The sequence below is a fragment of the Aythya marila genome (genome assembly GCF_965140915.1).
Source record: "Aythya marila genome assembly, chromosome: 27".
NCBI lineage: Eukaryota > Metazoa > Chordata > Aves > Anseriformes > Anatidae > Aythya > Aythya marila.
The window spans coordinates 5,008,914-5,025,140 of record NC_139068.1 but is presented as its reverse complement, the minus strand read 5'-3'; the positions used below and the strand labels follow the sequence as shown (position 1 = coordinate 5,025,140).

Genomic DNA, 16,227 nt, shown 5'->3' with positions numbered 1-16,227 from the left:
CCCGAGCATGGCAGTAAGAAACATAACTATTAAAGGTAACTTCAGCCCAGGGAAGAGCTCGTATGTGCATAATATCAAAGAGCAGGCTGTGATGTGCAAAGATTTGGGCTTTTAGATGTGTAAGAACACCCAATATCTGCTATCAGAGCCGAGCATCTACGCAGCGCATCTACAAGTTTGCGGTTCGAAACACACTCCATGAAAACAACCTAAATTTAGGCAGCAAAGCCACGTTTTCCGCTCAGAGGGAGCGCTCCCTGCCCGGCGAGGGACCCCGCGCTCCGCCGAGCACCGCGGCACCTCGCTGGCTCTGCCCTCCCCGAGTGCCTGCGCCAGATGCCGGGACCTCTGGCTGGCTGGCGGCCGGCCAGGGACTCTACAACACGGCCACCATTTCAGGAGGCACAACCGAAAGCACGAGATGATCTCAGACGTGGCCCCCCCCCGGCACCCGAAGGAGCTTTCAGCTTCGCGTTTAAATCCCTTCCAGCCCCATCCACGGGCTATCAGAAGGCAATGCCTTTTAGTTTTTACCCCCCCCCCAGCATCCTTCCTCCTCCTCCTCCTCCTCCTCCTCCTCTCCCTCCTGAAAAGGAGCAGGGCACAAGCGCTGCGGGACTGAACCAAGAGGGCTGAGGCCAGGCAGGCGGGCAGGGCTAACGAGGAGCACACCCAGAAATAGCAGTGTAAGACCATAAGACAGTAAGCCCGGAGTTCCTCCCTCCGCTGGAGTTCCTTTGACCGCGAGGGGATAATTCCAGGGCAAACCTTAGACCACGCAGAGGGGTCCCCAAAGGGGACAAATGTTGTACGTGTGTACGCTCGTGGCCACCTAGCTGAGAAAGCGACCCCACATCCTTCATCGTGCCCTCCAAACTACCACACAATGCGTGAGCCCCCCTCTGAATCCAAACCACCAATTCTGAGCAGCTCCGCATACGACTGCCAGCCTGTAATTACCCCAAAAGTCATAACACAGCTATATTAAGTTACAGCATTAGCATACTGACACTGCATCATACGCCAACTCTGTTGCATCATTGCCCGCTGCCGTAACCTCATGACTGTGTAACGCTGCTGGGGACGGCGTCAGCGACTCCTCGCTGCTTCCACCTCCGAGGAAAGGGAAATGTTTTCGGCTAGCTCCAGCTCCACCACGAGTCACCGAGGCATCGCAGATCCCCACTGCCTCCTTCCCAATGTAACCCACCAGGGTGGGTTTTCCCTTTGAATGCAGAACTTGGTCTCCTTTTCACACCACCACAGAACCAGAGCATGCTAATTGGTAATATTTGGTCTTTTTCCCAAGAAAAGTTAAAAGAACATCAGCCCGGTGCATACAGGTGTCAGATCTTACAGCCAGAAAGTCGCGTGCCAAGCCGCGCAGCCCTCCCGATTTTCGAGACCACGCAGCAAGGGAGGGGGAAGAAAAAATAAGAGCAGCTCCCTCAGCCCTGAAACTAGCTTATTTTGTGATCCTGCCTCAGATACTTCACCGCAGAGCCTCGTTGCTGTCAGGATATCACCCCCCTTTCTCGTCCAGGGCTCCACAATCCAGACAGGCAGCGAGGAGCAGCGAAGCGTGGCGCACGGGATGCGTCGTTCCGTGCGTGTCACAGCCCCTCGCACTGTGAGGTGGCACCGGGGCCCGGCGGCACCAGCAGGTGTCACTGCGATGTCACCTCCACTGCCACCCCACCGCTCCCTACCTGTCTTTTGGGCTTTTACGGGACCAGCCCAAGAGGCAGGCCCAGGAGGCCACCGTGTGATTTAGGTAGACGAGGCAACCAACAGCGCCCGGTTTCTTACTTTCTCGTCCCGTTTCCAGCCTCCGGTCCTCTACCTCTGCTAACCGAGCATCCTTTAGGGTCCTGCCGCGTCCTGCCCAGGCCTCCCTTGGCTCCAGACCCGGTCAGTAGCCGGTCCAGGAGAGCAGCGGGATCCCTGCCTCCTCCTGCCGACGCGCGGCTGCCTGCAGCCTGCCAGCATGTCTGTGATTCCCAACGGCCCCTCTCCGTTTTTCACTTCCTGTGTAACACTCTCTGCTAGCAGCTCGCCTGCCTCCACTTCCAGCTGCCTTCGCAGCCAGATGAGGGAGAAACATGAAAGCCAGAGGCACCTGCGAAGGAAGCCGGGGATGAGAATTTCGGGCCATTTGCCCGCCGACCGGTCGGCGTCGCACCCGGGAGGCTCGGTGCTGGAGGGGAAAGGAGGGTCCTGAATGAACCCAGGAGAGCGAGGGGCTGCCCGAGGAGCCAAGCGAAAGTAAAACCCCAAGCACCCGAAGGGGCTGAAATCAAATCCCCAGCAGGAGTCGGCGCATCCCAACTCCCGTTCAGGAGGCACCGGTGATGCCGAATCTCCGGAGCCTCCTGCTGCTTCCACACATGGGGGGGACTCAAGCCGGGACCCCCGGGACCCCCTCATCAACCGGGGGCACAGCCTGTCCCGTGGAGGGGGGGGTGAACCGGGGCTGGTGGCGGAGGGTCCCCGGGGGCTCGGCGTGTCCCCCAGCCCCACGGGCGGTGACCCCACGGGTGGGGAGCGGTGGCGGAGGCCGGGTGTGGTGCACCTTGAGGCGGGGACGGACTCTTATTGTGACACGGCCGGTGCCATGGGGGGGGTGGGGTGGGGGGGGGGGCTGCCCGGGGCGGCCGCTCGGTGCGGGGCCCCCGGGGGCCGGGAGGAGGAGGAGGAGGAGGAGGAGGAGGAAGGGGAGGGGGGGTGGGGGGGGGAAAGCGGTGGGGTAGGGATAGGGGGAGGGGGGGTAAAAGGGGGTGCAGGGGGGGGGGGCTGGCAGCCAGCACCCCGCCCCGGGGGTACGGGGGGAGGAGGAGGAGGAGGAGGAGGAGGAGGAAGAGGAAGCAGGCACGGCGGAAAGCCCGGAGCAACTTTCCGCACCGAAAACCTCGCAGCTGCCGAACAAAAGCCGGCGCCGAGCCCCGGGACGACCGGGACCGAGACCGAGCCCCCCCCCCAACCCCCCCCTTTCCCCCCTTCCCCCCCTCGGGACTTTGCACTCCCCGAGCGCTGCCCCCGCTGCCCTCACACCCTGAGGTTTGAGGGTTGGGGGGGGGGGGGGGGGTTTCCCAAATCACTCCGGTGCCCGCCCCCCTCTCCCCACAGCTCCCTCCCCCCCCAAAAAAAATAATCCACCCCCACCACCCCCCCCCGGCCACCGAAGTTTGGGGCTGGCAACTCACTCTCACGCCGCCTCGCATCCGGCCGCCCCCGCTCCTCCTCCTCCTCCTCCTCCCCGTGCTCTGCTCGCCGGCCCCCGAATTTATTATTATTATTATTATTATTATTATTATTAATTATTATTATTAATTTTTTCTCCCCTTCGACCGGTGTCTCCCCCCCTTACACACACACACACACCCCCACCCCCCCCCCGACCCGGCAGCGGCTTTCCCCTTTGCCCACTACTGCGCTGCTCACACATGGAGTCGCGGCGTCACCCGGCGGAGCATGCGCGGGGCAGGGCCCGTCCTGGGCCGTGGGGACGGGCCGGGGCCGGAGCAGGAGCAGGAGCAGCAGTGGGAGCAGTAGAAGCAGTGGGAGCAGTAGGAGCAGTGGCAGCAGTGGCAGAAGCAGCAGCAGCAGCAGCCGCGCGGGGGCCCGGCGCCGCTTCCGGGCAATGGTGGAGCAAGGTTTGTGACCCGGGGCACCATTGGCCGGAGGGGTCGCGGCGCTTTGGAAGCCGCCCGGGGATTGGCTGAAGAGCGGGCGGGGGGCGCCGCAGCGGGGCGCGCCGAGGAGCCCCCGGGGCCACGTGGAGGGAGCGGAGGAGCCCCAAGGGGGGGGGGGGGGGGGGCGGAGGGGGCACCCCCGCTAAGCAGCGATCCCACCGGGGACAGCGGGGTCCCACCGGGGATAGGGCACCAGCAGGGCATTGCTCTCCCCCCCGGGCATTGCTCCCCACCGGGGTTTTCCTCTCCCCCACCGGGGTTTTGCTCTACTCCCCCGCCCCAGGCATTGCTCCCCCCTCCGGTATCTAGAAACTTAGAAACTCAAAAGCTCGTGTTTTTTTTTCCGCAAACAGCCCCAAAACAGAGCGTGTAGGAGATGCGGAGCGAAGCCTGGGGTGCCCAGCTCAGGGCAGAGCCACCGGCAGCTCCGTGCTCATAGGAAACTTCTTGGGGGGGGGGGTCCTGAAGCGGTGTTCACCAGATCTCAAGCCTAGCACGTAAACCGATGGCCAAATGAACGGGAGAAAAACGGAACAGTTCATATAACTGACCCCACCGAGACGCTGGCGACCCCCCCGAGACGCAGTTTGGGCCCACCGGCTCTCCAGCTGGCTACCGATTTCCTCGTGTCCTCGCCACATGCTGCTCCCTCCCTGCCTTTTGCTCGCCCGGTGTCACCCTCAGGGTGCCATCGGTACGGCCAGGGCAGCCTTTGCAAGGCACCCAACTATCAGAGCTCGCCTAGCTCCCCACGGACAGTTTCTGTACCAGACTAACACCACCAAGCCTTAATATCTCCCATTTTCCATGTTTCAGGACATGAGGTATCACCTGGACAGGGTCTGTTGGCTCCTGTCACCAGCCCGAGCGCATCGCGTTGCCTATGCCCCCCAAATCTCAGGCTGATCATTCTCAGCAGGGCCATACCCCGTGCTCTGGGGTCCTCCTTTCTCTAAAAAGATGAAGCTTCTGGCTCTGCAGTCACGTTTCTGCCACGTTTTCTGAAACCTAGCTGAAGCATGAATTTAGAAACGGGAGGGATGTCGCAGAGAACTGGGGAGGAGGTTGCCCCATAAGCACTTTTCTGCCAGACCTTGTGTGCGATGCTCCCCGCCAACGCGTTTCCAAGTGTGATGCTGATTGAAAGTGATTTGGAAGCAGAATAATTGGTAAAGTTCTTTAGAATTGTGATGACTTAATTCTGAGGCTGAAAATTAGTTTGTAGGTCCTGTGAAAAGACGGGGAGCCTGCTCAGTGGGTTACAACCACTTGTTTATACCCCGCACCCGAGCACAGAGGATTTCAGACAGCGACGGTCTCACGGTCAGCACATCACCTGAAATTTGGCCAACTTCTTTTTGTTTTACATAAAAAATGCCGGAGTGGTGAGGCCCCCACGGCCTTACCCCTTAGCTGCTCCAGGTCAGGTAACCCTCACCCTAGGAAACCAACCCAACCACCGAGTCCTTCAAACACGATGCACAGAAACGCCACCACAGGCCGAAGAGCACCTCGCCTTACGCTTTTCTTTCATCCCCTTACTTAAAACATCAAAGCCAGCGATTATTTAGGAAATACTTGAGGAGTGGATTGAGAGGAGCTGTTGATCTTTTTTCATTTCGGTAAAGACCTCCTTCTCCTGGGGGGCCCCGTTGCTGGGGGACGGCACCGCTGCAGCATCCCGAGGGACTCGTAACGAAGTCACCTGGAAGGTGCAGCAGTGTTGTAATTACTTAACAAAGACGCGAGCTGCTGCTCTTTCAGTGAGAAACGAGTGCAGCAACTTGCTGGCTCTGTCAGCGAGAGAACCACCGCTGCCACAGAGCTGTGCGTTCCTAGAAGTGCCTGCGTACGGTGAAGCAACTCTGCAACAGAAATGCATGCAGGTGAAGTAACTGCAACACGCTTGTGTAAGCGGCTGAAGCGAGACTAATCCTAACGTGCTTTGGGGAGGCAAGTTCTGTGAAACCTTAAATTAAGGAAAAAAATAATTAATCTACCTGTGTCTGTTTGACTTTAAAAAGTTTGGAGTTCAAAAGTTCTGTAAATGCGTATCTTGGGTTCAGAAAAAAATAAATCTGATGCTGCTTGGGTCCAAACAACCCAAAGCAGACACCTGAAAGGGCCGTTAAGGTGCTTTGCCTCTGGGTTAAACAGATCACCTCAACATCTTTGCCAGGTAGAGTAAGAGAGTGTTGGTGAAACACGATTAGAGCAGCCCCCTCCTACCTAAAATAGCACCTAAAACCTTCACGACTCAGTGTCAGCGCTCCTCTAAGCCAAACATGCTCCTTTTGGGGGCTCTGAGCGAAATACCTGGGCGCCACGCACCGCCGAAGGACGCTTTCATTGAAATAGGCAACATCAGACTATTAACATTATTGGATTTTAATCTAAATTAAGTGCTGCGTTCAAATTAAAATCCAATAGTTCAGGAGCCGTTTAAGCAAACCAACAGCTCCGCTTTGGCCGAGCTGCTCCGTGTCGGATGCTGCACGGTCCCGGCAGCGCCGCAGCGGCGTTACCTCAGCGCTCCTCGCCTGGGCCTTGATTACACGCAGGCAATTAAGTGTCAGGCAGAGAGGGTATGGTCAGGTGGGAGAAGGAGAGCTGGGAAGTCGGTCGGCGTGCCCTGGGCGTGTCGTTACGGTGACGCTGCCGGCGGAGGCAGCAGCTGCGCCGCGGCCGTGCCTCTCCCCAGGGCCTGTAGCCCGCGGTGGGAGCGGTGCCTGCGGGCCTGGCTAGGAGCACCTCGGTTACTTCCATCCTTTCTAACAGTTATTGCCCAAATTTCAGCATGGAGAGAACCCAGCAGGACCCGCCGCATCTCGCTAGCGCTTGGTTTTCACTTAGGAACGTGGCATGAGCCCAGGGACTGGCACTGCTATCGATTCTGGTAGCCAAAACTGACGTTACGTAGCCCAGACTCTGCGTTAACTCCGAACACCTCATCAAGAGAGCAAAACTTGGCTGGAGCCATGAAGTCCAACGTGAAGTTGGTCTTGCAAAGGTATTTCCCTCACTCCAGATGCAAAGTCCATAGGTGTTATCAGGGATAAAATATTCCATCCTTCCTACTTCATCCTTCCTGTACACTCTACTGCCACACCTCATTAAAATACCACCCAACGTAACATACACCAGGAAGTTAATTTTGTTGCAACAAGAGCAGAATTTGGTACTGGGATGTGACCAGAAAAAAAAGCAAGATGTAAAATTTGTGCCAAATTCACAAATATCCCAGAAGGAAGGCTGAGATTAGGCCTCTTCTCAGAAAATTCAAGATACCGCGCATCGGAATTACAGGTCAAAGAAGAAAAGGAAGTAAAACCCATGCCAGATTTGGAAGACTTGGTCATCTTCCTGCAACCAGCAGCAGATGCAAGAGCACGGGAACATGCTAATGTTGGCACACAGAACAGGCTGAGCAGGTCCTGAAGCTCGGCAGCCGATATGTGCTTTACTTAGGGCAGGGAACATCACCGGATGGTCCAGAGGATCACGAAGGCAGGAGCACAGATAGCTCCGAATAACGCTTCATATCAGCAGCTCCATCTGTTAGGCTCACCTGGTTTCCATCGTACACCAGGGGCTGTATAGGGGGGGTGTTGCCCTGGTGTCCGATCCTAGGATGACAGACTGCAATCTTTCTTTTTTTAAAAAAAAAGCCAGCCTCAGGACCTTGTAGAGAATGTATTTTTTGCAGGCTAGGAGTTTGAAATTAAGAGATTATATATTTAATTATTTAAAGGGAAGAAAGAATAGACCTGTAATCGTGCTACGACGATGCTAGAAATTACAGGAATACAATTTTAAGATGGCTTATGCTAAGAATGAAAGGAATTCCATAGATTTGGGACCAAGAGACCTTCCTTTACTTATTTTCTGCTGAAACTGTGTTCCTGCAAGCACAAGTTGCAGCCACCACCAGCTGCTCAAGCCAGAATTTCTGGAAAGTAGTTCAGGAATATGATAGGAAGTAAAGGGGTGTTTTTTGACAAGAAGAATCTGCCCTTCAGTCCCTATATGAGCCGCACCGTGGGGTCTGTCGGCCCATCTCCCACCCGCGGGTTTTCTTAGAAGTTTTCTTAAAGGTTTTCTGCAGCAAAGCAGGACGCGAGATTGGAAAGGGCCAAAATTGCACCATCTAAGCGCTGAGGTGAATAACCCCAAAGAGAAATGAAAATTAAGCTTTCTGAACTGAAAAAAAAAAAAAAAAAAAAAAAAAAAGATCAGTAAGTTATTCAGGAAATGGGGAAAGCAGCAGATATATGCAAATACTGCCGGGCCAGAGATGGTGCTTTCAGCGTGATACGATCTGACCCTGTCCCTAATAAGCACTTTTATGGCTGGAAGGGGATATATTAGGAGCTCTGCTCCAATTCAGCAAGCGCTTCATGGACTATCGATTTTGCTCAGAAGTGGGAGAGCACAAAGTTCAGCCGGCATTGCTTTTTTTGAAAGATCTGCCAAAAGACCATCTTCCAGCTCCCCAAACTGGTCCTCCGCAGCCTGGCGCAGATCGCTTCGGTTAGGCTCGTGACCTGCAGCTCCGGACACAAACGTTTTCGCTGGCAAACAGTGAGTCAGAGCCACAGAGCCATTCTGGCGAGGGATGGCTGTAAACAAGCACCTCTCGCTTGTTTACTGATCGCCGTCACGTGGCTCATCAGAACTTGACCCTGATTAGGAGAAGAATTAACTAGTTGGAGAGAACTCTGCCGAGGTCCTATATGGCTCAGATCCCGGCTGCCCCGGTCCCACGGGAAGCAGGACCCCACAGCCTGCTCTGCACCAACAGGACTGCTGCTCGCCGGCTTTCCCTGCTAAATGAAACTCAGGGGCTGTGCCACAGTCCACATCTGCAATCAGGTGATTTTATCGTCATCTGCTGATTTCCTCTCCTCTTGCACACGTTGCTTTTGCCTCCTCTGACTCTCCGGGGCACTCTCTGAGTGCAACGGGACCGCTGGGCTACTTATAAAGTAATTTTAGGTATGAATTGCCTCCTTTCGGAGCATGATAATGAACACTTTCAGTTGTGTACAACTTTTTTTGTTGACTCCTTATTCAAAAATATTTAAATTACTAATTCACACTGGTATCAATATCTGTATACACTGAAACCCTGGACAGGGAAAGCAGAAGAGAGCTGATATTAATATGTTGTTACTGGCAAGTGCTCTTAGAATTAAAACATGTAAGACCTTTCCTCCAGCATGGAGAGAGTCTGGTCCTTCTCGGATTTTGGTCTTTACCACCCTCCAAATTAGAGGTAATTGAGGAAATATAACTATGACCTCGATAACTAATAGCTTTTACCAGTTCTAGTAGAGAACTGTGTTCTCGAAGCTCTATTTGTAGCTATCCCATTTCCTAGAAAAGCAGCTTTTATCCTTGAGGGGACCAATTGGGCTGACTGGAGTGCTTGTGCTGAAGTGGTTAATTTCTCCAGAAGATAAGGAGCAGATCTACAGCTGTACAGTACTGTAAATGCCACGCTCAAAACTTTGCTCTCACCCTTCCTCTGACACACTCGAGGCGTTCCTGCACAGGGCTGTGACAGTTTTCAGGAACTGCACCAAAGATGCTCCTGATCTGAGCTCGAAAGCCAGCCTGTGCTGCTCAGCTGAGCTATAAATTTGCAAGGTATCAACTTAAAAAATGGTTCAAAAGGATTTTTCAGCAGGATTTGTGTTTATCCACTAAAGCATCTTGGAAGCTGCAGGTTTGGGGTTGTCGTTGTTAACAAAGCATCACTCGTTGTTAACCAGATTTGAACAAACTCCGCAGTCATTGCTGGCCACTCAGTACACGGGGCACAGAAAAACCCGATTCAGGACGGATTCGATTTTACAATGCAGACCCTACAAATTAAGGGTTTCAGAGCACACAGGGAACGCTTCTCCCAAGGTCAGGTTTGTAGTTGCAGCACGAGGAACTCCACCTAAATTCCACAGATGGATTTGAGCAATTCCCAGCAGTTATTCTCTCAGTCCAGCATCAGACCAGATTCCTCACGGAGATTAACACCAGCACGAGCAGGTATCTGGCTGCATGGATGCCGTGACACCGACACTTCTCTGTGGTTTAACAGACGAGTACTGCCCAAAGATCCTTACGGTTGGGGCAACTGAGAAATAAAGAGCTGGCAGAAAGCATTCTTAATTCTAAGTCCTGCCTAGGCAAGGCTTTTTTCCAGTGATACAGTTCTGATGGAAGGGGATACAAAGTCCTCTTACTCCAGATTTCTTCCAAGTATGCAGTGATTGCAACAAAAGGTAGATAAAGAGCAAAAATTAGGAACTTTGAGCAAAACATCTTCAGAATACTGCCCCTTCTATAAAGCAGGCATTTGCTTTAGGGCTGCAAAAGGGAGGGCTCGTTTTTTCCTGGCTTCTCAGGGGACCCAGCCCGGGATCAGCATTGCACCGAGACCTGCACTGCATGCAAAGCCACCTGTGCCATCCCGCTACAAAATCACTGCCTTGATTATAATTAACTTGATTAAAATTTGTAGCACGTCGAGGCCAAACAAGCAAGTTGGCTGAGCCTCTCAACTTTCTTGTAACCTTTCAGAGGTGAACAGAGGTTTGACAGTTCAACCTGCTGTTGGTTTGCTAGAACTCGTGGTAATTTTTTTAAGATGAATGCTCTGAGCCCTTTGTTACCTGTTGCTGCCAAGGACTCGGTGTGTATTTGCAAGGTGCCAGCACAGCCTCACCATCCAGTTATGTCACAGGCAATCACGGGCACACTGATGTAAAGCCAGAGTCTAAGAAAGCCTCGCGAGGTTTTGCTGATCTCCATCAAGGTGACTGGATAGTTATCAGAGTAGGAAAACCTCTCTATTTTCAGAAGGATTATCCGAGTCTTACACCATGTTTACTGTAAGCATTTATTAACATTGTTCCTTCTGCTAATAAGATGTTTATTATCAGCGTGTAAAAAATGCCAGTCTTCTCCCCTAACCCCCTGCTAATTCCCTCTCTTCCCCCAACAGAACTGTACCAGGTCAGTTCCATAACCTGCTTTCCTGCTGAAAAGCAAGGCTTAGAAATTAGATTCACTTCTAAATTTAGGATTGATGGGATCAGCCATTGCTGGTCTTTTTTTTTTTTTTTTTCTTTTTCAGGTAGATTTCAAGGCAAAGGGATTCATAAAGCATCTCCTGTTCCCGGGGCTTGCTTAGAGTTTACCAAGTCCTCACCCAGGAATGTCAGCGTGCTCCTTTGCCCTGCTCGCTGTGCCCACCCTCACAGAAGCTAACGTGCTGCTTGAGTTGGAAGGGTAAAACCAGGGGATTCTTCCAACAGACTCTCACGGTGTAAGAGCGCGCCACAAATTCCACCGAGTTTCCCCCAGCTTTGTGTCAGAGCAGAGAGGCTGCTCAATGGGAACAGGAGGAGTTCAGAAAGCAGAGAACACTTGGCTGTGTCAGTGGGTTTTGGTGAGCTGTCTTCCGAGCTGAAATTTGTCCTGGACAACAAAGCCAGGTACTGAGAAGAGACTGAGGGGGAGACCCCTCACAGCCATCACAAAATCCTACTGGTTATGTGCCATTCCCAGTGCTTTGCCAAGAGGTGGCTTGGGAAAAATCGCATCTATTTCACCCAAACCTGCAGCTCCCTCTGCTCCCCTGTGGGGAGGAAGCTTCTCCTCCACCACCTCCTCACCCAGCCTTGCCTGGGACCTGCAGGGGTGCCTGCAACTGAGGAGGAGAGGGACTGCCACAGAGCCGCATCCCATGGTTTCAGTGCTCTGACGAGTCATTTACTTGTTTAATAACTGCAGAAAAGGACAGCCCAGTTCTTATCATCAGGCTCTCTAGAGATTTGACATCCTTGGCATTGTATCCTAAGAGGAAGGAAATTTCTCACTTCCCTAGCTATTTCAGTTATATAAATCAGTTGTTGAGGGAGAGTTTAACTGCTCTGCGCAGGGGAACCAAGGCAACTACACATGGGCTCCCCACGGGCCAGGGAGATGCTGTCTATAAATTCAGAATACAATGTTTATAATGTATCAGTAATTACATGCGAGTACGTTGGGAACAAATGGGAAAGCTACTAGCTAGAAAAAAGCAGCAACTTGATTTTCTACCAGCAGTCATGCCCTGAGTCTGTCAGAAAACGTCCCCAGCATGGCGGGTTGGGGTCTGTCACCAAACACCAACCGCAACCTCTCACGTTCTCCATCCTCCTTGGAACTCCCTCGTCAGCTGGGTTCAGTGGCAGAAAATTAAAGAACTAATATGAGGCTATTAATAAGGGCTGCTGGGTTAGAAGATAAAGAGTTTTCTGGCAAAGAGAAAGTTGCTACGGGCTGCAGAAAGAAGAGTAAAAAGATGGATAAACCCTGAAAATAGCTCTGGTAGCTCCATGAGCATAAAGCCAGTGGTTTACAATGGCAGGCAACCCAACAGCAAATGCAGCAGGTATTCCAATATTCCAGCTTGTTACTAACACCCTCATTATTCACTTTAGCAAGGACTGGGTCTGAGCTAAGCAACAGGATCTAGTGTGAGTAGACTGTTGGACGATGAAACTCTGGCAAAGAAGGGGCAACTCGCACGTGGCAAGTGTGTCCGAGTATCTGCTTCCAGGGAAATGCCATCTTCCAGGTGAGAACCCTTCACAGCTAGCATGATTTGCTTATTTTGCAAATCTAGAGACCTATTTGATTAAAAGTAACGACTCAAGTGAACAGGCAGGGAGGATTCTGTCCTGCAATGGGAACTCTTGTCTTTCTCTGAATGCCAGCTTTGGAGCTCTCTCTTCTAACCCTGCTGAAGAGTACTCCTAGAGGAGTACGCTCTCCTGGGCTTAAGATGGGTCAACAGCCCTGGTTGGTGTGATTTATGTTGCTTAGGTAAAAATACAACATCCTTTATGCCGTGACCCCTGGCATCTGAAGACTCAGATGCTCAACAGCCAGCCTACCTGTGCGCACACGGTACAAATGCCTTCAGTTTTCAAACCCGGGCAAGAAACAGCACTGGTCAGGTTTCCAAAAACACGCACACCACCTTGCTCTGCAGAAAAGGGAGTTAGTCAGCAAAGGGGTATTCTTTAGGGTGTCTTCCCTCATTGTTCTTTGGCTGCAACGTCCACTGATATTTTTGGTTGCAGACCAAAGTTGTGAAATTGGGTGCTCTGAGTCAGCCCAGAAACGCAGATGAGATTGAAGCCTGGCGTCGTGCGAGGAATGGAGGACACGACCGACAAGCTGGACCAGGGAAATATTTTTCATACATCATCTCAAAGTGCTTTTTCTCTTAGCAAAAGAGCCACAGAGATATTTCACACTACAGTGGTAGCCCACGGACACTGCTCAGTTCCTCAAGGGGCCATGTGCACGCCAGGGGATGCGAGCAGGCCAGGAGTTTTGAAACGTGGGCATTTTTAATTCAATTTGTATGATTTTAACCCAGTTTGTATGGGCCTCGGCATTACAAAAGATTCAAATCCTCCTCCCACAGTGCTGGGCTCCTACAGGGAAACGTGTGAGGGCTGTCTCCTGTTCCCTCGGGAGTGCTCACAGAGATGTGGCTGTGACCCGCTGAGTAAAGTCACTGTTTTTAATTCCCTACCTGCCTTTGGGAAACTGCGACAACGCACGAGCCAGTTTCTCCAGGCTCAGCGGGCTCCTTAAATTCAAGCTGAAGATATTAGGGCCACAAGCAGGCAATCTCTCTCTCTCTGGTCCAAACAGCTGAACTCTATTGAGACGAGAGACATTCAGTTAAAGCTTAATCTAGTAATGACTTTGTATTCTTTTTGCTGCAATAAGGAGGTTAACATTCTATGGGGCTGCCTCTCGTGCACAATCCTTGAAGCACTCAGCCTGTTATGAGGGAAACCGGATAATTAACTTGGGATGAAAGCACGTTCCCATTCTTGAAGTAGCTTTCAGAAGTTACTATGTTCGTGTGCTTTTCTTTTCAAACAAAAGTTGGGGTTTTTTGTAGTCCCCAACTCATTGCTTATAGACAAGTTTCTTCCTGCAAGACCCTCTGGAATTGCTCACGGCAACAGGAAATTAGGATGTTTAAAATGAAGCCAACTGGGAGCCATGAAATAGCCTGCGGCATTTCGCTTGCTGCAGAGAGCAGCCCCTTGGACAGCGGGACATAGGGACCACTGGCACACAGACGTAATTTCAGTTCTGCTCGCGTGGTAACATCATCTGTTTTACTCCCTGGGAGATTTAGCCACTGTTTGAACAGCATGTGCGCTCAGGTTTGTATAACACGTGTCATTAAACTCTTGAAAAAGTCTTCAGAAAAGAAGAAATCATCTGTGCCACTCAGGCTGAGAGGAGAAGCTCCATCTACAAGAAGCCTGCCTGCTACAAAACCGTGTTTTCTTCCTTAAAACTTTGTGCTTGGGACAGCCATGAGAAACGCTGCAGCACTCTGCATGATTTTCTTTGCACTTACTAGTGCTTCGTATTGCACTAGTTCAAACAAATAGCACTAATTTCTAAGCTGATTAGTCACTACGTTTCAGGGTCCTTCTCAAATTAGAGCAGAGAGAAAAGCTTTCTCATGCCTTAAACTTTTTTTCTTGTTTGGGATATGCTGCTAAAACGCTCTGAAGGGTCAGAATTTGTGAAGTTAGACACTTCTCAGCACTTAAAACTCAATTCTTTTACCTACAGCAACTGCCAGCGCACGCAGCTCCTATGCACGCTCCTTCTTCTCTCTCTAGCTTTTCACCACGCTTATCACAAAGACAGAAAAAAAGTGGCGAAAGGGATAGAAAATTAATAACGGATTAGATTTTTTTTTCAAAAAGCCACCTATAGAGCTTCTGTGAAACATGGCAGATCGCTGGGGGTGAGGAGAAGGTGGTAGACCACAGACAGGATATAACTTTATTTTGAATCGAGCTCGTCTCGCGTACAAACTAAATCCCCCCCCCCCCCCCCCAAAAAAAAAAAAAAAGAAGTCGTACAGAGATGAAACGCTGCCAGAAAAAGAAAGTAATTGAGTTCCCGAGGCGAGCGCGACGCCGCGGCGAGGAGCACACGGAACCTCCGCGCATCCCCAAAGCCGGGCAGAAGTCCTCGGCTTTGGCACCGGCCCCACCAACCACCTCCATCTTAAGTCCTGTCGCGAATCCAACCCATCTGGCACCCTCCAGCAAGCAAATGCTGTGTTTTTTTTTTTGTTGTTGTTGTTTGATTTTTTTTTTCCTTTTTCTTTTTTTTTTTTTGTTTTTTGTTCCTCCCCGGCAGGTCCCCTCCGGGGGCCACCTCCTCGCCCCGCTCCCCCCCTCAGGGGGGCACCCAACCTTTTGGGGTTTCTCCCCCCCCCCCCCCCCAGCTCTGTCCTGTCCCGTCCTGGGGTGCCACTTTGCTCCTGAGGGGGGGGCTCCGGGGCACCTCACCCCCCCTCCAGGTCCTCGCCCTCTTCTCCCTTCCCCTGCTGTCCCTTCCCCTCCCCGCCGGCCCTGCCCTTCCCCTCCTCCCCCCCCCGTGGCCCCGCTCCTGCCCCCTATGGGGGGGGGGGGTGGGGGTGTTCCAGGAGCTGCCCCCCCCCTCCCCTTTTTGCCCTCCCCCCCTGACCACCGGGCAGCTCCCCAGCCGCTCTCCTCCCCTCCCCCTCTCCACACTTTAATTATTATTAATTTTTTTTTAATTTCCCCTCCCCCACCCCCACCCCGGGGCCAATCCCCCAGAGGCCTCCGGGCCCTCCCCTCCCCCCTCAACCCCAGGGGGGGGCCTTCAACCTCCCCCCCCCCCTTTCCCCTCCCCCATTTTCCCCCCCCTACACCCCCTCAGGGCCCTCCCCTCCCCCTCCTCTCCCCTCCCCTCCCCCCTCAGCCCCCGGGGTCCCCTCGGGGCGCCCCCCCCCCGCCTTTTATCGCCCCCCCCCGGGCCCCTTTTCCTCGCTGTCCCCGTGCCGTTGAAGGGGGGGGGGGTGTGGGGGGGGGCAGGGGGGGGGTCCCGCTGTCACTCACTCTCCTCAGCCCCCTCGGAGCCGCCTCCTCCTCCTCAGCGGGGCCCGGGCCGGACTGGGGCCGTGGGGGGAGGGGAGGCGGCTCCCTCAGGTGGCCACTGACAGGAGGAGGGAGGGAGGGAGGGACGGAGGAGGGGGCTGCGCGCGCAGGGAGACCCCGCCTCGCTCCCTCCCTCCTCCTCCCTCACCCCCCTCCCTCCTCCTCTTCCTCCTCCTCCTCCTCCTCCTCCTCCTCCCTCACCGCCTCCCCCCCTCAGGCAGCGCGGGACTCCTGTGGCGGCCGCCTTTTCCCGCCCACCCGCCGGTTGCTAGGCAGATTTGGGCCAAGCTCCGCTGGCCCCGCCCCCGGCTCCGTGGAGTGGGCGGTGGTTTGTTGTGTTTTTTTTTTTTTTTTTCCCCCTTCACTCCTCGCCCAATAAAAAGCCGCCCTCCTGCCCCCGCCGGCCAATCGGTAGTTAGAGCTCTCTTTCGGCCCGCCCCCCTTCCCGCTCTAAGCTGTGAGGAAAAGAGGCGGGGCGGCGCGCTGATGGGCAAGCCGCTGGGCCAACCGGCTTCACGCGGCGCGAGGCG

At 53.4% G+C, this 16,227-nt stretch overlaps 1 protein-coding gene across 5 annotated transcripts in view; it reads right to left on the bottom strand.

Moving 5' to 3' along the window:
- GATAD2A (GATA zinc finger domain containing 2A) overlaps positions 1-15,718 on the bottom strand; it is a 64,047-nt gene extending 48,329 nt beyond the window's left edge. For 4 of the 5 annotated variants that reach the window (XM_082780003.1, XM_082780007.1, XM_082780006.1 and 1 more), the window contains exon 1: positions 3,442-3,578. The gene's annotated coding sequence lies outside the window, so the exon portion shown is untranslated. Of the gene's footprint in view, positions 1-3,441; positions 3,579-15,658 lie in introns of those variants that run through there. The other variant, XM_082780004.1, reaches the window with a different exon arrangement.
- Between the last annotated feature and the right edge of the window lie 509 nt (positions 15,719-16,227).